The sequence below is a fragment of the Camarhynchus parvulus genome, chromosome 1 (assembly GCF_901933205.1).
Source record: "Camarhynchus parvulus chromosome 1, STF_HiC, whole genome shotgun sequence".
Lineage (NCBI taxonomy): Eukaryota > Metazoa > Chordata > Aves > Passeriformes > Thraupidae > Camarhynchus > Camarhynchus parvulus.
Window position 1 is genome coordinate 84,995,608 of NC_044571.1, and position 25,840 is coordinate 85,021,447.

At 40.8% G+C, this 25,840-nt stretch overlaps 1 protein-coding gene across 4 annotated transcripts in view; it reads left to right on the forward strand.

Moving 5' to 3' along the window:
- TENM4 (teneurin transmembrane protein 4) overlaps window positions 1-25,840 on the forward strand; it is a 595,878-nt gene that overhangs the window by 329,062 nt on the left and 240,976 nt on the right. The window contains exon 1 of one of the 4 annotated variants that reach the window (XM_030971260.1): window positions 7,643-7,822. The exons of the other annotated variants lie outside the window; for them this stretch is intronic. The gene's annotated coding sequence lies outside the window, so the exon portion shown is untranslated. Of the gene's footprint in view, window positions 1-7,642; window positions 7,823-25,840 lie in introns of those variants that run through there. 4 annotated transcript variants of the gene reach the window in all.

A 25,840-nucleotide genomic window follows, 5' to 3' on the forward strand; every position in this document is an offset into this window, starting at 1 on the left:
GTGTAAACCATTTTGTTAGCACTAAGCTTAGAGAAAGCAATTTCTATAAAGCCTACAGTCTGGTGATCAAATACAGGAAAATGGACCTTTTAGGAGATTTGCATGTAATCACTTGCAGAGAACTTCATACTTTATATTGGGTGTTTGGATCAGATAGAGCATTAGTGTCAGACTGAGAGAGGCCACTTCATGGGCAGTTCATCAGACTGCCTACTGATTACATTATTCTTTTACAAGTTGGGCTTGAGTAAAGCTGCAGAAGCATTTGTAATGCTGAGCCATAAGTAGGGGATCGCATTTTCCTTAAAACTTTAGATGATGTGAATTACTTGCCTAAATATTTTACAAGGCATGATATAAATACTCTGTGGTGATTAGGATTGTTTATATTGTCTCTATCAGAAGAAAGTCTTTCTTTCTTGATCCTTACTTCTTTGATTTTGAAAAAGATAGAAATCTCCCACATATTTTGAAATTATGTTACCTGTTTGTGCTTTTAAATAGCAGCACGATTTGAGCCTTGGTGGCACACCTTGTAGAAAATCGCGTAGCTAACTTACACAATCTGTTTTTACTGTTGTGCCTACAAATGAGCAAGCTGAGTATCTGGCTCGGGCAATTGCCCGTGTAATTTTCTGAAAATCTGCTGTATTATTTTCTTCTGTTGGCAAAAAATTCCAAGTGTGGCTGTGCTGCTCCAGAGCACCCCAAGCCATGGAGGAACTGTGCTTCGGAAGGGAACAATTTTCTCCCTGCTACTCTCCATCTTGCTCAATCATTAATTGCTTTCTGCTGTTTTGGGTCAAGTTAGTAACCTCTACTGGGAGAAAGGAGATCTGAGGTCTGCCTTGTTTCTTGTCCCTTTCTACCTTCTGCTTCATTTGGGATAATTGCATAAGATCCAAATGCTCTCTCCAGATCTGTGCTGGGACAGTGGCAGGTAACAGGCATTCAGCTGTGATGCTTTTAAATATCCCAGTATTTCATTCCTCACAGAGCTGTGAGGTTTGAATCTAGAGGTTTTCCATCCAGAGGAGAGTCTAACCAAGGTCTGCTCTGTACAAACAAGAATGCTTCCAAGCCCTGCTGACTGTGATTTTTTGACTTCCTCAATAGAAAATGCACTATGCTAGTAAATGGCTAAAGAAAATAATTGCCTATCTTCACAGCATAGTGGAGGGGAAAAACACAATTTGGAAGAGTAACACAAATCACCCACAAGGCAGGTGAAGTCCATGTAACATGTGTTCTTCATGCTGCACTTCAGCCCAGGTGAATTTATTCATTCCTTCTTAACCTCACATGGCCCTTATCCCCCCTTATCCCCCCAGTATGCCAGTCTTCATACAGGGCATGTGATTATTTCTCATTTTCTAGGCACAACTACTCTTTTCTTCATTTTAGTGACATGGCAACTGCCCAGGTTTTTCTTGTTAAGATGATATTCATTTGTCCCCTTTGTTTCATTCTTTTTCCCCTCTGGCTCTAAAGCTATAAATCAAATACATGAAATTAAATTAACTGAAATAAACATAAGTGCAGGTGGAAATTGAGGAAATATAAATAACTAAAAGTAGTTTTCCAAGACTGCTTTTTTAATCAATTCTAAACACAAGATATATATTGCCTGTTGAACTAAGAATGTTGTGACCACCTATTGTTAAAGAGTAGCAATAAATCTGTGCAACAATTCCTTACTCCTATGATTCACTGACACATTTTACCAGACAGCTAGTTCAGCTCGCCCTTTTTCCAGAGGTGTATTATGCTGTTCACTAGAAAGGCTTGATATGCTGCCATGAGAAAGACATGAACGCTGTTTGCCCTCCATCTCTGAAGGAGTGAGGCTTCTGGATGCTAAACCAGTCTTCTAACATGTGATAAGCTGGGCTCATCTTCTTATACATTCCCCTTCACCTTGAAAAGCAAAATGGCAGATATTCTCCCAGTCTCCTCAGTCCAGCAGGATCTCTGATGCCCTGAAATAGCAGTGGAGCAAATCATTGCCTTTTATATTCTGCAGGGAACCAAACACTGCTGTGCAGGCAGGGCGCTGTCCTTTCCACTTCATCCTATGTGTCACCAGTCAGGGATGTCCTGGTGCCCACCCTGCTTGCTACTTTGCAAGGATAGCTCTCACACAGGATCTCAGCTCTGCAGGACTGCTTCATGCTTGTGGGGTTTTAATCAATCAGATACACTCTGAGATGAAACTGCCTGAGTGTTAGTCTCAATTATTAATTTATTTCCTTTATCATACAGAGGTACCTAAGGGTTATTTAGGTGGGTCATGGTTTTCTCCAGCACAACACTAGCTACAAATTAATATTGATCAATAAGATTTCACAACAATGTCAGTACAGATCACTCAAAACTCCTGTGTAAAGTAAGGAGAAGACATAAAAAAAAGTTAAAAGAAGTTCGTCTGTTTACACTCTTTCCTTTGACAGGATAATAAACTCAGCCAGCACACTACAGAATACACTCCGCTATCATTTACACAGCCTTCCTGTGAACCCACAAAGCAAAGCCTCATTCCAAAGGCCAGAGCTGTACTGTGATGTCTTTTGTTTGTAGTGGTCCTTAACATCATTGGTGCACCAGTTCTAACCTCGGTTAGAGACTTTGCTATTTTAAGGTGGTACAAAGGCAATGTCAGCGATAGGACTTAATACCAACGTTCTTATGTGAGAACTACTGCAGTTGTTGTACTGAGGTAATTGCAATCATTTTGCAATCAATTGCCCAAGTCTGTTGTTTCTTTATGGTGGGAATCCAGCTAATTAAAAATATTTTGAATGTGACAACAGCCTTTTAGACTGTTTCAGTGGCTAGAGATACAACGTGCAGGTACAGGAAATGACAGAATTTTGAATCAAATTATTACACATCTCTGTGCCTCAGTTTACTTATCTGTTAGAAACGTAAGTCTGGTCCCCAGAATGGTTTGGGTTACAAGGGACCTTAGCTATCATCTAGTTCCACATGCCTGCCCTGGGCAGGGACACCTTCCCCTAGAACAGGCTGTCCAAAATTCTGTCCAGCCTGGCCTTGAACACTTCCAGGGATGGAGCATCTCCAGCTTCTCTGGGCTACATGTGCCAGTGCCTCACCATCCTCACAGAGAAAAGTTTCTTCCCAGTATCTAATCTAAATCTCCTCTCTTTTAGTTTAGGACTCTTCCTTCTTGTCCTGTCACTACCTGCCTGTGTAAAAAGTCGCACTTCCTCTTTTTTACAAGTTTCTTTTAAGTACTAGAAGGCTGCTGGAAGATCTCCACAGAGTCTTCTTTTCTTCCTGCTTAACAACTCCAACTCTCTCAGCCTGTCTTCATATCACAAGTGTTCCAGCCCTCTGACCATTGTATCAGCCAATCTGATAACAGATCCCAACAGATCTGATAACAGTATTTCAAAGTTTACATACTCAATGCTTGTAAAGCCCTTAAAGGTTCTTGGATGAAGAAGTTACCAGGTGAATAAAGCTGATACTACTTCTTTATTGATCACAGATAATACCATTCTGGGTACATTGAACACTATTAAATCCTGTTGCCTTGTCATTTCAGCTCTGTGAGAAGTCAGCCGTTGTATATACCCACTCTTTTTCACCTCTTTTGGGACAAATTACAAACATATGAGTATAATCCACTGAATATAGTCCATGAAACAATTTACTGACCTTCTTTAGAAGTATCTCTGTGAATGTTCTGTATTTCTGGCAGCCCTTCTGTTCACACTAGCATGAATACACCCGTTTTAAATCAGTTCTTGATCTCTGAATGCCAAATCCTATGAGAGATAAAGTAATTCTTAAATATTACAGCCAAATGTGCAGCATAAAATGAAGGCGTGTTTATTGTTTGTCTTACTTTCCCCTAACTATTTAGGGTCTGCTCTGCTTGTCTCTTCCCTAAATTTAAAGCAGTTGCCTGAATATTGCAGAGTTCCTTGGTTAAGTTGAGAAACAGATTCTTTGTACTAACCTATTTCCAAAGTTTGTGTTTCCTAAGTACTTTCATAAATCTACCAGACACTGCAACATATCTTCCCCTGATTTTTTTTTTTAATTTTAATCTGAAATACTGGCACATAGATAAAATACAAGGTTCTGTTCTCTTTTCCTCTGAATATGTGCTAGTATCACATCATTCATACAGAGACATTCAATTACTATTATTCCTGCCTCAAGTCCAAAGAACATAATTTTGACTGTTCACTGCAAGTGGATATATAAGATTGTTACAAATGGATGCCAAGGGGCCCATACTTGGAATCCGTTTTGTTTTTCTTTGAGTTAAGTTCCAAATTGCAAGACTGCACATAATGAATGTGTTATCTAGTCCTTCTGGTTTGTATTTTTGAAGGAGAAACACATTCTGCAAAGTAAGTTGTCCTACTTGCTCAGGTTCCATGGCAACCCAGTATTGCTGCAAATTCATTTTGTTCTAATCAATTAGAAATTTTGCTCTGGCAGCTGGAATGAAAGTTTATGGGCTTGTTTTACTTGGACTTGCAGTAAATTCAATGAGATACTTGTCTGGGAAGGAAACAAACTTGTAGCTTTCGTCTCCTCTCTTGGTTTAATTTTTGTGAAAAGGTCAGATTTAATTCTTGGTTTTCTATCCAAGCAGGAAAAAAAGGAGGCAGTTCTCTTAAAGGATCCACAACTTAACACATGCTTGCCTTATAGCCTTGTTGACTTCCTAAAAAGGAAGGTATCACTTTGCTTCCCATGCATTTTATATCTGGTTGTTGTCAGCAGAGCTGCCTAGTGCACACCTTCCATCCAGCAGCTGGCAAAATCTCCTGTTGAATCCACCCCGTCATTCATGCCCAAAAGGCAATTTTCCACAGAGCACGGTGGTATGTGCCAGTGCCCTTCATAGCAGCACAGCCCTCAGTGGTTAGTATGCACAATTCCTGGGGAATCTGCCCTTGTAAAGGTCAGCTCACGCACTGCTGCAAGTGCACGTAACGACCGTGAAAGCCCACGGGATCTTCTCATGTGCGCTCTGCAATGGTGTAGTTGATTAAAACCCAAAGTTGCCATTAAAAAGGTTTTGGTTTTGTTTTTTATTTATATTTTTTTATTTTATTCTTGCCAATACTGCAATACTGGGAGATGGGGAAAGCTCCTTCCAAAAGAAACTCCCAACAACTTGCAACCATGTGGAAATGGCAGAAACTCGGTGATGTGGACTGAGAAAAGCACTGACATTTTGCTTTTAGGGTTTCAATTCCAAATTCAGCTCATTCTGCTCCTGCTCTTTACCTCCAGACTATAGAATTAATGGGTAGTTATGCCAGCATACTGTCTAAACAAAACACAGGGAGAACTTTGGGGCTCTACTGTACTTGTTCACTTTTCTTTTTTGGTCAGATAGCCACACCATTAACTCCCTTTTATGCATTTCACTGGTATTTGTGTAAATTAATCATAGGCTTGAAATAAATTTTAAATCTATATTGTCTTTCTCAATGGCTGGAAAAATGTGTCCTCTCCTTACAAAGTACACTGAAAAATTGTATGGGTCTATAGGAAGACATTGATTTTACACTTCTTTTCCATTTCAGCCACCATCACACTAAAATTCAGCCTCTGACTACTACATAGGATTAGAAATACATGTCACCCTGTTTTGTAATGAAAGCATGGCAAATAAAAGTCCTGATTTAAACTTTGTTACATGTCAGGGCTCATCAAATCTCTATTGCCACAAAGAAGATGGTGCAGAGTATACTTTGCTTCTTCAAAAGCAGATCAGAATTAGAGCTGAATCTCAGTTTTCATGTCAGGGACTGTGACAAGGAAAGTAGTGCTTTCACTTGCACATGCTTCTTATTCTTAGGGAAGGTTAAGTCTGAAAAAAAAAGGGGGTTTTTTTTGGGCTGCAGATTCCTTAAAACCTGCATTCCTAAAGGAGGAACTTCTCTGTCTGGAGGGGTGTCAGAAAGAAGGCAATCCAGACAATTCCACTGCTGATCATAACAAAACACACAGGGCTGAATTTCGGCTCATGGTCTGCATGCTGCACAGACTGCTGTTCAGACAAGGGAGTGTAGCCTTTCAACCAACGCTGGCTTTTCTCCTTCAGGTGACAAGTGTCTCTAAGCACAGGTACAGTCCAGTACTCTCCTTGGATCCCGGGGTTTGCCTCTGATGCCACAATTTCTTCTCTGATTATAATTGGCAGTTTATAAGACTGGCATATGCCAAGGAGGTGACATCCAAAGGCTTATGATGAGAAAAACTAATGACCAAGGTGGAAGGAAATATATATGCAGAATCAGCTTTGGGGGATTTAAATGTTAAACCCACTTTATTGTTTTAGGTTTGTGTCCATTTCTAAAGTGTTCATGTTGTGTTTAGTAAGAAATATTGTACAGCTATGTTGTGAGCTATGCTATGTTCAAAATGTGTTTTTATAAAAACAGATGATTTTTTAAGTTTACTGATTTTGTTGTGCTGACTAGTCTTTTATTTTGATGGATTTTGCATGATCAAATTTCAGTATTTGGGAAAATGTGAGAGATTAATAATTATGACGTTCAGATCAAATATAGCAAGGGGAAAAGTTCATGTTTAAATGCACTGTCCTGTATTATATGTCTGTGTTCATATTCCCCCTGTTTTTATTGATGTACTGCGCATATCTGACCTCCACATTTGCCTGATAGTTTTTTTGCCAGTCTGGCACTTCTGACTTCCCAGTTTTGTTTAAAAATATGTTTGGAATAAGACCCTGATAACCATTAATTGCTTACAGTAAGCTTTTCCAATTGGATCTACTTAACCTGACGTACCTGATTAAATTTTCTTGCAGTCAGTAGAAGCTCTTCCTCAGTCAGGCACAGCTCTATGTAAAATATAATCTTAGAACCCTATTTGTTGTGTTTTTCATCGTTTAATCAACGAAACGACGCTGGTCTGAGCTGTGCTTCTGCTGTTATCAGTGTGGTGGTTTGCTCAGTTGCTTCTACCCCACACAGCGGTGTCCACACCTTTCCTCCACCTCTTGCCTGCATAGTGGAGGTCTTGAGCCGTTTGCTTTATAAACTAGAGGGAAGGGAATTGTTAAACCAATCCCCAAAAGGACTTTACACTTTTCACTTGAAATCTGAAATAATTCGCCTCACAATACGTCGGGCAAAGCTTTCCCGTTAGTAAGACGGAGGGCGGCCGCGTCAATGAGTACGACTCATTGACAGTGAGCGCCCACGTCGTGGGAACAAAGGGCATCTCGGATCAGGGGCTCTCACCAAAATCTTAAACAAAACAAAACAAAACCAAACCGAAAAAGCCCAACAAAAAAACTGACGGATGCGAGTTTTAAAGGATGGTTATTAGGAGGATAGGCGTTTTAAAGGACAGTAACAGCCCGAGGGGCAGCAGGTAATGGGGTCAGATACGTGCAGTCGGCCGCCCCTCAGGCAGGGCTGCCCCGCTGGGGCAGGCGGCGGGGTGGGGGGGCGGCCTTCCCTCGTGCCCCGGCTCGACTTTTATTGTCTCTCTGTCCGTGTTTTGCCGTGTTTTTTTTTTTTTTGTTCATTTTATTTCTTTCTGTGTTTTTTCCCCCTCCCTTCTCTGTGTGTGTGTCTGTGGCCCGCAGGTCCCCCCCTGCCCTGTTCGTCCGCCTCCTCCACCCCCCGCTCGCAGTCCCCCTCCCCTCTCCCCTCGCCGCCGGCCAATGAGGGCCCGGGGCGGTCGCTGGGCGACGGCGCGGCCCGGGCGGCCGCGGGCTCGGATTCTGAGGAAGAGTTTGTCCCTCAGTCATTCTTAGTTCAAAGTGGCTCTGGAAACCTCTGTGCCGCCGCCAACGGTGAGTGACTTTCTCGCTCTCTCTTTCTTTCTTTCTTTCTTTTTCTCTCTGTGCCTACTTTTTTATGCCCGTCTTTACAGCCGTGCGCGGGGATGTAGGATGGCTGGGAGAGCGGGTGTGCCCTTTGGGTTGGTTTGGGGGTTTTATATAAGAAGTTAAAAGTTGCCTGGCAAAGGTTGGCAGCTTTGGGCAGGTCTGTGCCGGGTGCGTGCGCACTGCGCGGTGCGGGGCGCACGACCCCGTTTGGTACCCGGGTAGCGCTCACAGACTTGGCGTGACTTGACGGCTGGAGCCCGCTCCCTTTTGCGGGGCTGCAATTTCGAGGTGGTTTGGCTTTTTTATTTTATTAACTCTTGGCTGAAAGACTGGGCAAAGAGCTTTCCCCTTCTCTGTGAGGGCGGCAAGGTGCAGCCTGGGGGCTGGCGGGGCCGGAACTTGCGAGGAACCTGTCGCCCAAGAGCAGCGTGGATAGGAAAGGGGATGAGGAACACGAAGAGTTCCTGTGATAGTTGACAGTGGCATCAGCACCATGTCAGAGGAGGGTGTCTGTGTCCAGACTCCCTCCGAGGCGCTGAGATGTGCCCTCAGGGGAAGTATTTGAGGAACAGCAGCAGAACCACATCCTATTGGGATGCTCTGAGACTCCCAGATGGGTTGCTGAGGGTGCTCAGCACCGCCGGATGGTCCACGATGCTTAAGCAAATTACAAGGAGAGGAACGAAATTCACAGTTCTCTGTTTCAAAGACAGTGAGTCATAAACGGAGAGGTAACGCTCATTGGCAAAGAAATGTGAAATTTCATCAAGGGTAGTGTAACCTGACGAAGTGCAGATTACAGCAGTGGAATAGCAGTGGCCACTCAGGCCGCTGCCATCCGGCTTGAGCGATAATTGCTCACAGGTCTGATTTATGATGAAGGAGAAGGCACTCAAAGATATCTTGAAAGAGAGAAAGAAAGGTGAGAGGGAGGTTTACTGCAGCTGGCAACAGCTTAACTGCGTTTATGTTAAGCTTCTAAGAAGGTTCCCTAGTATGCTGTTATCTTCAAGTAAGGAGAGAAAGTTTGACATTTAATTTGTCCGCCCTCTCCCTTTCCCAGCTTCCCTCTTCTTTTGTTGCATTTGTTATGGTAAAAACAAACTTTCCTTTCAAGGTTTTTCAAAGGAGAAGGTTATCTCCTCTGAATTGTTCATCCTAAGGAGAGTAGGGGGAAATACAGTGTTGTATTCATTCAGGAAACTGATTAAAATTCATATCCTCTGTTCAGCTTCCCCCTTCCCCTCCCACCCTATAACACACACACATCTGACTGCTTGCAGTCACAGAATGTGGAAATCTGAAATAATGTCAATTACCCTCTTGTTGGAAATAAAACCTAACTCACACTCCACATCATAATGTATATATATGTACTTTCTCTTTGCTCATTTAGGAAATACTTTTGTACACCTACATGCACACCCTCCAGGTAAAAAGAGGGAAGAAAGAGCAAGAGATTAAAAACCTTAATCTCTTCTTTTACTAATTAGCTGAAAACCAAAAAAATCCTTGTTCAAAATCCACAGGGGATTGACCACATTATTGTATTATCAATGTGCTGGTGAGTTAGTTAGACTTTAGGCTTTTCAGCAGCCTGCTTATTTATCCTTTTTTTTTTTTTTCAGTGCTTTTTGCATCAGCTTGTAGACATACTCCATTCCCTGAGGCCTTCTTTGTGTGCAGGATTCAGTAGGTTGGTAATAAATATGTCCCACACAAAGACAAGGCATCTGGGGTCTCATTTGCCTGCTTATTCTAGTTGTTCAGTAATCAGAAGTGCAGGTAATGGCAGGACACTGGTGACCTGCTAGGATCAGCTCAGCATCACTCTGCTGTCAAGAGGAAAACAAAGGTGACTCACTTTGCCACCTATCAACCCATAATCTAAAAGTTCATGTGAATGACAACCACAGACCATACAAGCCCATCATGCCTAAAACCCAGAGACTCTTCTGACCTCTGTAAATGGATTTAATTGCTTTAGTTCTTTAATGTTCTGTTTCTGTGAGGCTTAGTCAGCTTAAATTTTGAATGACAAAGGCAGGTCTTTATGTTCCTTAAATGGTGAAAATTAGTAAAAGCTTATTTTGGTTAGGACTAAGTTTAATACAGTTAGAGCACTCGTTCTCAGAGAATAGTAGCTGTCTCAACAGCAGGACAGCCTGAGAATGCTGTTCAAAGGATTTGTGTTGCACTTTTTAATTGATTGTGGCTAGGTTTTCCTACCACAGCTGTGTAAACTCAGCCTTAGAGAAGTCCATCCAAAGTAAGTAACACCCAGGGAGCAGCACTGCTGTTACAAATCCCCATGTAAATTGCAAATATAATGCACATGGAGCTTAAGAAGCATGCTACTTTTTTAATATACAGTAGGCTATTCTTTATCTAAGTTCCTTTTATTCCAGAAAGGTAATATTGTCCATGATATTATTTTTAAACTTCAAGAAAAATGTCCACCTAAGCTTTCAAATACAAGCTGGAACCAACTAATATGTATATAAATACATGGGCATCTTTTAGGGCTTGAAGTTTTGTGATAGATGTGTTACAAACCATGGTTTGATTTTCTTTATTTCTAAGTAATTTAGAACATTGAAAGTCCAAATTTTTATTGTACCTATAATATCAGCAGGCACACAATTTTAAGGAAAAAGAGATTTTTCAGACTTGGACCTTTTCATATTTTCTTTTTATATATGTCAAGTCCAGAAGGCTTTTTACTTTACCTAAAATTACCCAAAGTAACTAAGATGTGAATGTCTCCATTTCAGAGAATTCTGGAATGCTTTGGATTGGAAGGGCCTTTAATCATCACCTTGTTCCAACCCTGTTCCTGCCATGGGCAGGGACACCTTCCACTAGACCAGGTTGCTCAGAGCCCCATCCAGCCTGGCCCCGAACACTTCCAGGGATGGGCAGCCACAGCTTCGCTGGGTAATCAGTTTCAGTGCTTTATCACTCTCATAATAAATAATTCCTTCCTTATGTGAAATTTAAATCTATCCTCTTTCAGTTAAAAAACAGTTTCCCTTATCCTGTGAGTACAAGCACTTGTAAAAAGTCTCTCTCCATCTTCCTTATAATCCCCATTTTAGCATCAAAAGGTCACACGCCTTCCCTTCTGCAGACTAAACAGCCCTGTCTCTCTGAAATATCTCAGGATGTTTCCCTTCAGAAACCTTAAAATTTCCTGATTTTAGGATTTTAGCACTATTTGAAAAGTTGGCTGACATGTGGTATCTTGGTGGACATTAAGAAACACTAATAAGTTTTTCAGGTTTCTTATTATGCTGGTGTGTAGGTATATATGTGTAGGACTCAGGAGAAGCCAGAACTGTCTGAAGGCATCCAATCTTTAATCTCATTGTGCTAAGAAATTTAACAACTGCTGTGCTTGATCAGAACATGCAGTCCCTGACAAGGGTATGGGAGAAGAAGCATGAACAAGTGGGGCTGTAGGGAGGACCTTGGCCAGCTGAGAAAGGTTGAGGACTAGCCAAGGAGACTGTGGATCTGGGTGCGTAGCTCATTAATGGCAGCTTTCTTCCATTTGAACCAGTAAATGACATGAAAAATACATTTTAAAAAATGAAGTGCCTGTAGGGAATGGTGTTCAGGAGGAGCACATCAGCCTGACCATTGCTGCCTATGTCCCTTCAGCATCCACAGCTGTGGCACTGGGGACATTAGCAAGTGCATCTCTGAGGTAGCGAGATGGCTATTGCACAGAGTGACAAAGAGCGGATTTGGAAAGATATATAAAATCTGTGAAAAGCCTCATAGTCAAAGCTGAAATGTGTGACTTCTTCCAGCTCCTCCTCCAGTGAGCAGGCGTTCCATAGGAAGTGTGCTTTTGTTATTTGATGGGGTGTGCTGTGTTTCTCTTAAGCTGATTGTATCAGGCAGACAGGAAGGCTGGATGTAGTCGCTTGAAACAGCCTCTGCACATGGGAGCCACAAAATCCCAAATCACCTCTGGTTTGGGGTATTTTAGTATTTTCAAATACTAACACAATTTTTGAGACCAGAGCATGGAATTTAATTAATTCTAACAGAAGTAAAGCAATACCAGTAAATTGTAAGAATATCTAAAACTGATCTCTGGTCCTAGAAATTGCTTTGGTGATACTGAAGGTAACATCTACTAAAGTCTCTGGGAAGACTCTAATACAGTTTGGAGTCTTATCACCCCCCTCTGCATATATGTACCCCAGTTTCTTTGGTTTCTCCCTCAAATGCATCCCTATTACAAAGACTTGTGGCTCACCACTGCTTAACCAGTTTTGCACCTTTTCTACAGCTAAGGGCATTTTTCACAGAAGAAGCAGTGGAGGGTTATGATGCCAGTCACCCAAAGTGACATTGCTGCTGGAGAGACAGGGGAAAAGCAGGCATGATTCTCAGTCTTACTAAACTTTGAATTCCAAGAGGAGGGTTAAAAGTTGCATAAAGCATGGATGGTGCAGCCCTTACCTCGGCACAGGTTACATTGGCAGTGGACAAGGAGGGAAATCCATGTTGAGTACATACATAAATATCCTAAGGTTAGATCCTGGGAGACGTGTGCAATTTCTCTATAATCCATGATTTTGGTGGAAAATAGACCACATCAGGATCAGTTTGTCCCCAGCAACCACACCATGCTTCTTCTGCACAGTGGGATCTGCATGAATGAGCTGCTTGGCCAACAAAATCCATGGTCATGTAGTTAATGAAAGTTCTTGTATTGCTTTTGCCACTTTTTCTTGTTTGGAGTGCTGGACAATTTGAAGCAGTAAATCCCCCAAAGACTTTAATTTTCATTTCATTTCTGACTAAATCTGGACCTCCTGATTTGTAACCTATTTTCTTTAAAGTTTTTTTTCCTTAAGCTTTAAAAAGCAGCCTTGAGCTGTTAAATACAATCACTGTTCGTAATTTACCTTCCTTCAGTAATTTACCTATCCTTCAGTAAGAACTTCCCACTATTTATTCAATGGTTTGCCCCAGATTTGAGAAGATAAATCCTTTGTAAAAAGGCTGCTGGGGACTCCTATAGCCTTATCTTTTTTTGTCAAGTAGTTCAGTTTTATATAAATGGTGCATTTCTTGCAATTTACAGTAACTGACCAGATCATGTGCCACTGCTGCTGCTATGGCTGGATTTCCTCAGGATCTAGAGGGAAGTCATCTTCTTGAAGCACAGGGCATTTCCTGCTGAAAGATTTAATGTGTCTGTGAGTGCTCAGTGTTTATTTCTTTTGTGTCCGTGGTGTGGTTGGTGCTGCAGAGTGTGCCGCAAGCAACGGCTGCTCTCAGATTCGCTCAGCAGCCCGGTGTGACCGCTGGCGGGCTGAGTGCAGCATCAGCCTGCTCTGCATCAGGCAGTGCTCCTCTGATCTTTGGGCCCAAATTCAGACACAGCAGCTGTCCTGTAGGAGTCCTGCTCAAGCACAGGGTTAGGTGTTCACAGCACCAGGACTGAAAGTACAGAGAGATCAAACTGCAGCAGGGAGGCCAAAAGACTCTGAATATTAAAGGATTTTGAAGAAGGAATAGTATCATGTGAGGTGTCTTAGAAGTGGAGAATTTTCAGGAGTCTGACTGAGGAGAGCAAAAGAACCTTTGATAATGTAATCTGAATAATTGATATTTTTCTCATCTAAAAACTAACAATAAATTCCAATTAAATTCAGTTTTCTTTTATGGAAAGCTTTCATTTTTCTTTCCAGAAAAGCTTGTGAACAGAGGATCTATTCTCTTGCTGTGTTTTGTCCTTGCACAGTGCTTTCTATTGCTTCTTTTTTACTACTCAAGCAAGTGTGTTAAGTAAGAATAGCAATTAATCTCTGCATCCTTTATCAGAGATTTGCAGAGTCCATTAGCAGTCAGTGTTACTCATAATGGTAATTCATAATTACAGAAGGGAAACAGGAATTGGAAGATACACCCAATCAATTTCCAAGTGTCTTTTAAAAAGTTTTAAATATTCTTTGTTATTGCATTTCCTATTAAAACTTTTTTAACATCATCACCCTCCTCCCCCTCCTCTCCCCCTCAACACTACAGAAATTTAGTAAAAAACATCCTAAGGAGAAGAAAGGTTTAAAAGATGTTTAGTTTAGCAGTACTTTTAAAAATATTCTTTAGTAAAATTATATTTTTAAAACAGTAGTGGTGATTAGACGAGATGCTTCAACGAAAGCATTTTGAAAATCAGTTTTACATAATTTTTCAATTAATTTATCCTCTAATTTGGGAATGTGCTCAGAATTCAGCCTGAGAAACTATAACCTTAATTCCTCTCTTTTAATTTTAGGCAGAAAACTAAACAAGAAACTTATTAACCATAAGCTTTCAATTTAGACAGAGGCATTTCAAGCCACCAGGATTTGAGTCATCCTGAGGAGATTTCTCTTTTTGCACTCACTGTGGCTAGAGCTGTGTCTTGACTATGGGTCCCTAGAAGCCTGAGGGGTTAGTGTGGAGATGACCATTTTGGCTTGATTTTCACAGTTGATGCCTACTCAAACTCACTGAAACCTTCCAAAAATTCACTTATATATTTGAAAATTTGTCCTCACATCATTCCTCTGAATTTATCTCTGATGTAAAGATGACAACAAGGTTGAGGTTTTGAGTTTCTAGGCATCAGCTATTGCCTTTTAGACCCTGAAGATCAAGTAAGAAGCTGTTGACTGGCAGCTGTGAGGAGGATCAGATCATGAATTATTCCTGCTCTTATTCACTGAGCAGTGGAGCCATCCTGTTGAGTATTTGTTCCTCCTGTTTCACTCTTCCTTCTAAGAGGAAAGATCAGAGAAATGCCAGTGTGTGAGCTGCAGATCTTTCAGAGGACATGAGGCTCTAGATGTGCCCACTTAAATTGCTGTCCCTTAAGCTCTTGCTTCATGAATTCACTTTGCATCCTGAGAATATTTGTTTAACCTGGCAATTGTTTGGCTTCAGGATGAGCCAAAGGTGAGAAGCAAATCATTTGCTATAGGAGTAGATTCTTATCGCTGGTATCAGTGGGAGGCATTTGGATTAGATTCCTAGCATAACCAGGGACAAATCCTGACCCAGCTCAAATCCTTTTGGCTCAAACAGAAGGACCCTTGCTCAGGAGGGGATAGTATGAATACACAGAGAGGTAGTTCGGGGACTTTTGGGAGGTTTTTTTGCAAGGAATAAACATCTCAGAAAGAATAAAGCAAAGTTATGATTGTCGCGTTCAGTGAAGGGCAGCAATGAAGCAAGTCACCTTTCCAGGCCAAGGAACACACTGAATCAGTTAAAGCAGATTTATAGCTTTCTAGCTGTGATAAAGCCGTATCAGTGTGTATATGAATTTACATAGGAGTAGGAGGTTTTTTTCCTCTATTTTAATGCAAGCCACATTGGAAAGTGTGCACAAAGGAGCCCCACTCCAAGGAAAGACAACTGGAACAAATTATATGCATTCAGACTTGTTAAATGGAATTGGCAGCAGAAATATTCCTGGTAACCTGAGATTACAGCGGCATTGGTATAGTTAAGGTTATGTCAGCATTTCCATTAGAAACCCCTACTTTCAGAGGTTTATATCTGCAAAAAAAATTCGCTGTGGGTTGAAATTTGACAAGCTGTGCAAGGTCTCATCTGAGATGGATTTTTTTACCTTTTTACAAAATTGGGGAGAAAAAACCGTTTGAAGAGTCAAGCTACAAGAGCACAAACAAAAATAGCAGTGTTCTGGCTTTGATCCTTTTTGACGTTAAAAAACCCCATTTCTTTCTTTATAGTGTTACTATCAAATGTACAACAAAATCTTGCTCTGAAGAAGGAATTAATCATTACACTATTAAAGGAAATGAAACATTAATTTATGGCCCATTAGATACTTTTTCACTGCAGGACTGCCAGTGTTTTGGTCTACCTCAGGTTATACTGAGAGATTTGTGACTAACATGAAACAAAGCCCCCAAAGCAGTAGATTCTGTGTGAAAAAAATGCTTTCAGGGCAGCTTTAGAAGAACAAAACATTGAAGGCAGAGTTGTCCAGGGACTGGAGTGAGTACTAGGAATTCAGCCTTCTGATTTCTGCCACAGGCTTCTCAGATACAAAACTTAAACCACAGTTTTCTCAGTTGCGAATGAGAGCTATAGCAAACCCTAGGATTCGGTATCCTTCTGAACTGTTTTCTTATTTATATGATGTTACTGCAGCTAGACATGGTTTACGCTATGGTGAACAAGTAGACAAGAAGGGACCTGTGGCTCCAAACTTGCAGACATCAAGTTTCAGAGAGTAAGCTAATATTTTTTCTAAATCTTTTCAGATTTTTCCATGCACAACATTGAACTTTTTGTTTCTGGGTAAGTATCATCTCTGAGCTGAAGCCTGTGTGGCTGAGGGTCTGTATATGTTCTCAGTTCCTGCAGTGCCTTCTACACTTTGAAAAGTCATAACTGATGTTCATCAGAACTTTTTCCACTCACCAGATAAAAGCTGCTGTGGAAGTGCAGAGTATTATAAAATACAGGAAGGAAGTCTGAAGCTCATGTACTCATGGCTGCGTTGTGTTATTACTGTGAAATGGATCTCTCAGTAGGGAATGAGCTCAAACTTTGGGAAGGCTTGTTCCATTAGCTCTTTGCAAGCCATATGTCTCCATTTTTAAATGAGGACCTGGGGGCTTTGAACTTTATTTATAAGCTGAAATTTGCTGGTCACTGTGAACTGGTGATTAATTTGTAAGGGAGAAGATGCCAGAAGTCTCACTATGACCTGTGTGTTCTTTCAAACTAAACATCCAATAACTGCATAGCCTCTGAAGATGTATTCCCCCCACCCCGCTTCCTCCTCCATCGTTTCTGTGCTTTGCATTATTCACTGTGTTTATTGTAACACACTATTAATCTCAACCACAGCTTTCAAACCATCATGTGACCCCAACAAATTCTTCAGCTAAAGCAATGATAGCTTTAGGTATTTTGGGTGGAAGCTTTTGAGGCTCTGAGTAAAAGAGAAAGGATCAGGTTAAAAACTACTTGAGTCAGTAATTCAGAGGAAAAAGTATTTTTTGTGAATCCAGCATGATTTTTCTGGAAAATGATACTTGAAATATGACATGAGAGGATCATGCAGCTTCTTGCTGTGTGTGTATAAGCCATGGTATGTCCTTTGAAGTTGCTTCCCATGTGTACCTGGGTGCAAAGCAGTAGGGTAATTTTTCAAGGGAGAGCAGTCCTTAACCATGTGTCTTAACAGCAGGACCAAGCCCATAGTGCCCATTCTTGGTAGCAAAGCCGATGTGACGGGCGGTTATGGCGCAGAAGGAACCTTTGCTGTGAAGAGCTTTGTATGAAAGACTGTCACGATTCTTTAAGAGTCAGTTGGGTTGAGGCTTTGAGGTCCACAAGCCCCAGTGTACACACCTGACTTCAAAATTCAGTTTGATGGCAATTTGGAAAATACCAGAATTTGAAGGGTTAAAGGTTTTGTTTGTTTCTGAGTCCTGCCATATGAATTTAGAAAAAAGCCCCCAAGAGAGATGGAATAGCTGGCATAGTGCTTTAAATGCATGATTGGCATTAGCTCAGAATCTACATCTGCAAGGTCTATATTTTGTAGTAAGTAGTGCAGTGGGAGTCAACATCAGTAAAAAAACTGATGGCTAGTTACAGTTGGTGACCTTGGCCAAGTGACCTAAATGCTGGTGCTGGACTCTTACATAAATAAAATGGAGGATAATCACTATTGTTTGCTCCTTAGAAGTTTTGGAGATTTTAATATTCTTAATTTCAGATTGATAATGAAAAATACTGTTTTATTCCCTCTCCGTTCAGCTGATAAATCCACAGCATCTCAGAGCATTACTGCTGGCTTTTAACACGTGCTCTGTCTCTGGAGGTAAGGGATGGTGATGCTGCAAAATTTAGCCAGCCTTTTTGTAACGCATCTTCTCAATCTGTCCTCACTTTTAACAGGAAAGATATAGTAGATGTTTTTTCTCTTTCCATGTAATAATTAGGTCTGTTAATGGCAGCCTAGTAGTTGAGGCCTTTTCCACATAAAGTAGCGAAAGTGTAAAGATAAAATGTAATATTTTATGACAGAAGGTGATAAAATTCAGATGTAGTGTATGGTATTTCTGTTTACAAGAGGTCAGCTAATACTGACATGTCAAAGTACCATGAAATGTGCAGCCATTCACTAAAGACAGCAGTGGTGAGCCAAAAGACCCATGTTACACGTGGGCTATGTGACTCCGTGTTACTTCATAGGTACAGTAACTCATTAAGGCTGGAAAATACTCTAAGGTCACTGAGTCCAACCGTTAACCCAGCACCATCATGTTCTGCACTAAACCATATCCTCAGGTACCACATGCAGTACCTTTGGAACACTTCCAGGGATGGTGATGCTGGGAAATCTCCACCAAATGGCACAGATCTCATATCTTAATCTACTACTTTCTACCACTAAAACACAAATGTATGTGGAACACAGTTGCTAACAGAATGGTGGTTGATGTATTTCTCCCCAGCTCACATACCATTTAAAATTCTAAAACAAGCAAAGCTACTGAGACCCAAATCTTTTGCTCATCAAGCGTCTCAAACACCAAGTAGCCTTGGTGTTTAGTAGGAGTGGTCAAATTAAGAAGTCTGGACTGGTCCTCATTAATTACCACCTAGTTGTTCCTATTCTTTTACGTCTTAGGACAGCAACATTACTCAGAAATTAACCTTACAAAATGTGGCAAGTGTCTTTGAGATGCCTTTCAGGGTAACCTAAAAGCTGCTACTCTAACCTCTTGTCTTTCTTACCTTTCCTAACTGATGTCCTGGCAAGGCACTAAATTGATAGAAATCATAAAACAGCTGGAGTTGGAAGGAATTCATACCTGCAGGTCATAAAATATATTGGTCCTTTCTGGAGGATCTGAGCCTTTTTCTGTTTTGCTACATTTCTGTAGGTTTTCAGGGTATTTCTAAGTGTCCTGACAATAGAGTCTCTTAATCATGCTGTCCTTCATTTTCTTTCAGTCTAAATAAGACCCCTATTGTAGAGATAAAAATTGTCCTCTCAGAATTATTGAGGTTAAGTAGGTTATAATTTCAGCATTTTGGACACCTCAAGATATTAGGTGTTTGGTAAGTACAGTATGCTGTAAATAGGAAAAAGCATTCTGAAACCATAAATGGCTATATTTCTTTCAGCATTTGGGAGGGAAGGGGTGTTGTGGTGGTCAGGCCAGTAAGATGAGAGCCTGTCATCATATGCACTATTCAAAATCAGCCAGCCATGACGGCTCAGGAATTGGACTCTAGGTTCTCCCACGTGAGGGGAGAATTGAGCTTTGTGACCTGCTTCAGAAAAATTAAAGTAGCGACACATGGCTCATTAGCATGACAGCTCAGGGAGTGGGCATGGGGTGTAATAAAGTGCTGCAGGACCTTAGAGTGCTCCGGCAGGAAAGCTGGCAAGTGTAAAATCGATGCTTTTGATACATTAGGTGGTAATGGAAGAAGCACAGCACAGAAGTGGTATGATCGGATGATTTAGTTGGAGCCATAAATCTAGCGGCAGTATCGTGGCAACATGATAGGACACAGCATTTCATAAGGAGCACAGCATAAAGATTCATGCATTAGTCAAGTCTGGGGTTGAAGCACATGTGGGTGGGAGTTGCATTACTGATACAAATGATAGAGTGGTTCATCCTTGCAAACACACTGAGTAAAACAAGGGTGCTTGGTGGTAAATGAGTGCTTTAGACAGAGGTGCCAGTATTTGCATTCTGTATGGATATTTCTGGTGTAAAATTATTCTGGTGAAATAGAAATCAGCATGGATTACTCCGGGTTAAAACTACTACTTTCACACTGGCCCCTTTCTTGCCTTACCCTTCCTGGCCAAGTGTGGAGATTTTGTAAAAATTCTCCAGAGTCACATTTCAGCAGTAAAACTACTGCTACTTGATGGTTGCTTGTGATATGTTCTAATGTAAATCATCTCTTTTCCTTGCTACTCATTTTACATAAATCCTGCCCAAATCACCTTAAACAACTTCTCTCTCTAAAACCGAATGGCTACATGAAACTATCAGAAGGATCTACATTTTACCTCAATTTAGGTATCTTGTTTTAAAATCAGTCATCCTCTTAAATTACCATCCTTTTTATGCCCTTCTTAACATGACAGTCAGTTTTTCTACATCTCTCTAATAGTGAGAGACAATTGAGCTTGGTATAGCTCCACAGATACAGTGAGCACCCAAAGACAGGTCAGGTAAAACCAGAAAGAAGTGACACTGCTTCCTGCCATTAACATATGCTTGATTAAGAAAAATATCATTAGAACTAGTACAGAGGAGTAGGATGTCAGAGGAGATAAAACAGATTAAAGTGTTTTTGTAGCATGAATTACAGAAACCCTTACTGTTGCTGCCTGTAACTTTTCTGATACACCAATGAAACTTGAAACGAGGTCGTCTCAAAGGGTAATAGCTTCCAGCCAAAATGTGCTTCAATCTACCAGACCACCCATCCTTTCTTTATCAATGAGGTCAAAATAATAGCAGTACTTGACACTTTTACACAGATGGGTAAAATCTATTGTGTCACCAGTAGATATTTCTAGAAACCTAACCCATGTAACTATATATTGTGCCTTTCCCGTGTACATCGCTAAACAATTAGGAAACAGTAGGTCTCCTGGTACCCCCTTGAATCAGATAAGTGTGATTGTCTCCATTGTACAGAGGTCACAACTGACTAGCCCGAGGTCACCCAGGCATTCTGCGATACCACCACAACAGGATTCATGTACCCTTACTCTCCGATTTCTTTAACAACCAGTACACCCTGTTTTCTGCCCAAAGCTACACAGACACACCTAACACAATTGGAATGAGAGCTAAATGATTTTTAAACATAGTGGTGGAATTTATAAAGGCTGTTTACTTACCTACTTGAAAATTACATCCCAATGTTTAGTCACTTGACTTTCGGAACAGAGAATTTTGGCTTCTGCTGAATATTATGGTAGCTTCAATTTAAAACAGTTTGCTTTGTCTTCCATTTATTCTCTGTAAAAACTCTTGAGCAGTTTATATCAATGTCAGTTCATGCCAGAAGTTCTTCCAATCCATCTTGGGATTAAACACAAACACTTCTCCTCTGATTGAACTGTGGGTTGGTTGCTGTCACATGGAAAGCTGACTAAAGCCCTTTAATTTATGAAATGCTAAATATCCTCAAGAGATTGCCTAAATATTTTACTGCATGTCACTTTTTGTTGGAAACCAGAACCCATATTTTCTGTGCCATCCATTAAGTAGAACTTCTTCAAATTACTTCTGCTTCTAAATGGGAATTTATATGTGCTAACTTTTATCTGAGGACTTCAGACATGTCTCAGGGTTCTTGCATCTTTTTTACTACTTGTCTTCATCTTGGCTTAGCATAATATTTATGTGCAGAATGTAGAGGTGATCTTGAAACTTTACTTCTTTTTTTCCCCAAATTGTTCTTTGCAAGGCAAAGAAGTAGTATTTAAGATTCTTTCAAAGATTGTGGGTAACTTCCATCTGCTGAGATGCTGAGAGTAGGATCTAGCCTTGTAGCATGCTACAATGATTGATAAATTATTGTGTACAAGAAGTAATGATAATGTTTGAAGTTTTACAAAATAATTTCCCTGGAAGGGTTTCGGCACAGTAGCCATGGAAAATTTACTTCATATAAACCAAGAAACAGAAGGAAGGAGAAAGGCTCCTTTGAGATTGTCATAAGTGACTTGCATGGCAGAAGGATAATCCCTGCACACACCTGTGCAGCAGAAACACAGCGTGTGGATTAGTTTTGTTCTTCATGTGTCACTCTGGCATTCCCCCTGTGAGCTGCCCGAGTGGTTTGTGCTCCTCAGCTCAAGTGTCACTGCAGCTTCAGCAGCAGCCGTGTGAGGGTGATGGGTTTGGATAGCGAACAATGCGTTTGTTTGTTCACTTTGAGTCTGGTGTCTGAGGTGGAATTTTAATGGTGTGAAAAATGAGAGGAGGAAAGAGAAAATAATAACCTGAGCACTGAAACACAGCACTCAATATAATTTCTCAACCTTGGCATTCACATCTCCTGCCATTCTCATAAGCACCGTCCCTTATCCCAGTAAAGTGGAATGCTGCTGTTAGTGTTGTTCTGCCAGAGAGTGGAGCATAAGGGGAGTCTAAAGTGCCTAGTCCTGCACTTATAATCCTTCCAGCATGCCTTTGCACCTGCTGAACCACAGTTTCTCTTGTATTACAAGTTTTCTTGTGTTTTCTTTTTCTTTTCTTTTTCTTGTCTTTTTTTTTTATTTTGTGGTCTGAGAGTCAAAAGTCTTGAACAGAGAGACTATATATCTATAAAAAATTAGTTTTGTAATTTCAGAAAAAGTTCTTCTTGACTTTCATAGTGCTCCATACAAAAGGAGGGAAGCAAGAAACAGAGAAAAGATGATAATGATCTGTCTGTGATTTCTGCCACTGCTGTGCATTTTGGAGGAAATGGCACACTTGGATGAAGTTATTTCTTGCAAAGGCCAAACTTCTGGCAGAAAAAAGAGCACTAAATTCAAACCTGCAAACATTAAAGAGAGAAGGAAGAAGTGTAGAAAAAGACCTAAAAGCATGGAGGAAAGCTTTGTTTCAAATATATTTGAGTTTCAGATTGGCTTGGTGTACTTCCTGCGGTGTTGGAGTGCTGTAAATTGGAAGCGCTCAGGTTGGAGACAGGTCTGAAGCACTGATTTCTGAGCCCAAACAGAGTTGTGCTTACTGCCAGACTGGTTTATTCAGCTTGCTGGATGGGAGCCAGAGGAACTGACCGCCCTGTGAGCTGAAACCAGTGCCAGGCAGCCAAAGAATAACATTGCTTTGACTGAAATGGCAACTGTTTGTTTGTTCTTCCAGCAAAAGGGGGCAAAAAAGCAGCTTTTAGTGCTGGTGGTGACAGAAGAGGTTAAAAATTGAAGAGAAAAAAAATTATTGTGAAAGAGGATGAAAGGTTTGGGGCAAATTTTTCTCCCTGGTTACACTTCTAGTTGCTTGGTCTTCTCTGGTTTGTAATTTAAAAAAAGGCTCTTCATTAGTTTTACAGATTTTTTTCTGTCTTCCGGTAAAATATGGTAATTTTTATTATATGGAAAATTGCCCTGACTGGTAGTGATTATAATGTACAAAAGGGACTATACTGTGACAGTGTAGGCACTGTCACAGCAGCATGTGGTAATTGTGGAGATTGCAAAGGACAGTTTTCCATGTGGTAACAGAAGAATGCTACCCTGAGTAAATCAGCAGTCGAATGGGACTTAGGCCTCAATTTCAACCACTTTAGCAGGAGTTTAAGGTGAGCAAAATATGCAAGCTCAGTTTATTTTCAGGTCTCTATATTAAGTGCCTTGTGGAAAGGCTGGCTTTCCTCCTGATGGTGCTGTGGGCTGTCACACTGTGAGTTTGGGACGTTTCCCTTCTTGATCTCAGTTTGTAGTGTACAGGCAGCTCCCAAAATGCTGTATTGCAGAAGCACCTGAGTGCTGAAACTGCCTGAGCTGGGGGACTTGTTTGCTGCTGCCATTTTGCACACACTGTTTAAGTTGATCTTCTGGTTTATTTCTCCTGAGAGCTTTCAGACCATTTGGATGCTGAAAGCTGGCCCCATTGCACACGAGAGGCACTGGCAGAGAGCTGGCGGAGTTGTGCAGTGGGAATGGCTGCCTGCTGGATTATAGCTGGTCTAAGGTCAAGCTGGCAGCGCCCAGCAAGCTCAGCTGGAGCCAAGTTACTGTCTGCTCCCTGTTTGTGCCACACTCATCCTCAGGGAGCATCCCTGAGTCTTTTTCTTGTTGCCATGCAACTGTCAAAGCTGCTTTTTTCCCACTGGCCTCTAATGTTTCTGTTAAAACAAACAGTACCAGTTAGGAGATATTACTGGTGATATTGGTAGCACTTTTTTTCTGCATGTGTCAGGGCAAATCCTGCATTTCTTTTTGCTGCCTCTAGAAATATTTGTTGTTTATTTTGTTATGCCAACCCTATGAACTTTCCAAGTACCCATTACCTTTAGTCCAACTAAAAGAAGAGTAAAATGAAGTTTCTAGTGCTCTTTCTTTTATTTTATAAGGTTTGTATATGGGACAGGTACAGGGAACCAAAGAAAAAAGGAAAAAATTCCAAACCATGCTATTAAAATAGATCTTAATTTTAATAATGAAAACTATTTAAATATTATCAAAATTAATTAACTTTTTTAAACTTTAGAAAATTTTAAGAAGTCATGTCCGTCACATGTGTTTTGGGGGTCTGCTTCTTTTTTGAGAGAATTTACCCAGTGCTTTTGGGTTGGGTAGACAAGTTAGGGGACAAGAGCTGGTGAGGACAGGTCAGTTGTTCTTATTATTCGAATGAAGAATGCGAAGAGGAACATGGAAGATGGTATTTTTAATTTCCATTTACCAGATACTGTTGGAGAGGGGCATCTTCTTATGCAGATATTCTGAAACTCAGTGATGGTTTCAGAAATGACAGGCGCTGTAGAGAAACCTGAAAGGAGTCTGAGTCATCCTCTGGTTCTTTTTTGTCTTTAATGTTCCTGGAAGATCTCATCTGGCCTTTGTATTCCAGGAGTATCACTTGGGTGCAGTCCAAGCTGTTTGGTCCTTCCAGCCTCACCATACTATCAGCTTTCCTTCTGTCTCCCAGAGGGACTTTGGGCCTGCTCCTACCATGTCTGACACTCCAAGGTTAAATTTGAGTCACAGGTTGCTTGTTGGGAGGTTCTGTGGTTTGTCACACTTCCTCCTTGGCAAGCACGAACGGGCTCCTGTAGTGCCAAGAGTCCCACTTCACACTCCACTAAGGGTTAAATTGTATTTCTTTGTGGTGGTGAACTCCAGCACAGTTCAGCTTTACTCCAGGTGAGTGGAAGGACAAAGATTTGGCCCATTGAATTTATAGTGCTCCTTTTCAGCGATGTGCCAGAAGGAGAGATTCCTCCTTGCACCAGATGTGCTCTACTTCGGAATTGCCATTCTGGGTATTTAGAAGGGAGGCAGAATGATAGACTAAGCACCAGCATTGCTAATACCTCAAATAAATGTTTTTCTGATTAATTAAAATAAATTGGCATAACAAGGAACACAGTGTGCGTTCTCAAAAGTGCAAAGTTGTTTTCTAATGCAGCTTCCTGTTAGAGCAAGCGCTTTAATTATCTCTGTTTGTGCTCAAAACCAAATTTAGATTTTGTTTTTTCTTAGAAATCAACATTTCTTGATTCCCATTGCTGCTTAAAAGGCAGCAGTGTAAAAGGCACTTGTCTTAAGCTACGAAATGTGCTTTCACCTATGCACAAAGACTGTTCCCTTCAGCCTCCCTTGGGAGTGACCTAAGCACAGCTCTAGGTAAAGAACTTTAATCTGTATTTGTACAGAATCACTGTCTTGGTTTCCATTATTTTATTATTTAAACGTAATAGACTTCAGTAGTTCATGAACAGGACATTGAAAGACAAAGAGTTGTGATAGTAGAAAAACCAGCAGATTTTCCTAGTTCAATATAGAGCCTAAAAAGGAATGAAAGGGCTCAGTGGACATGTCAGTCATAAAATAGTCCCACCACTATCAGTAGGAATGGGAAGAGTTGTTTTCTTATAGTAGTTACTATAGGTATTTGCCAATTCTTTACACATGACATTAATACGTAAATATATTTCTTAATATTTCTAGATTTCAGTCAGGATGAAAATGAATTTTCTAATTGCTTTTTTGTGTGCAAAGTGTTAAGCAAATTGCCAAATGCTGCCTCCTTCACCATAAGCAACAGTGTTTATGTGTTAGAGTTACACTAGGCTGTCTGAATAAACTAATCATGTATTACTTTCTTTGATGCAATCAGGTTTTGGACTAGATCCATCCTTGCATTGGAAATCTCCCAAGAACTCTTGCGGATCTTGCTTGGCTTGTTGCTGGTACTTCCT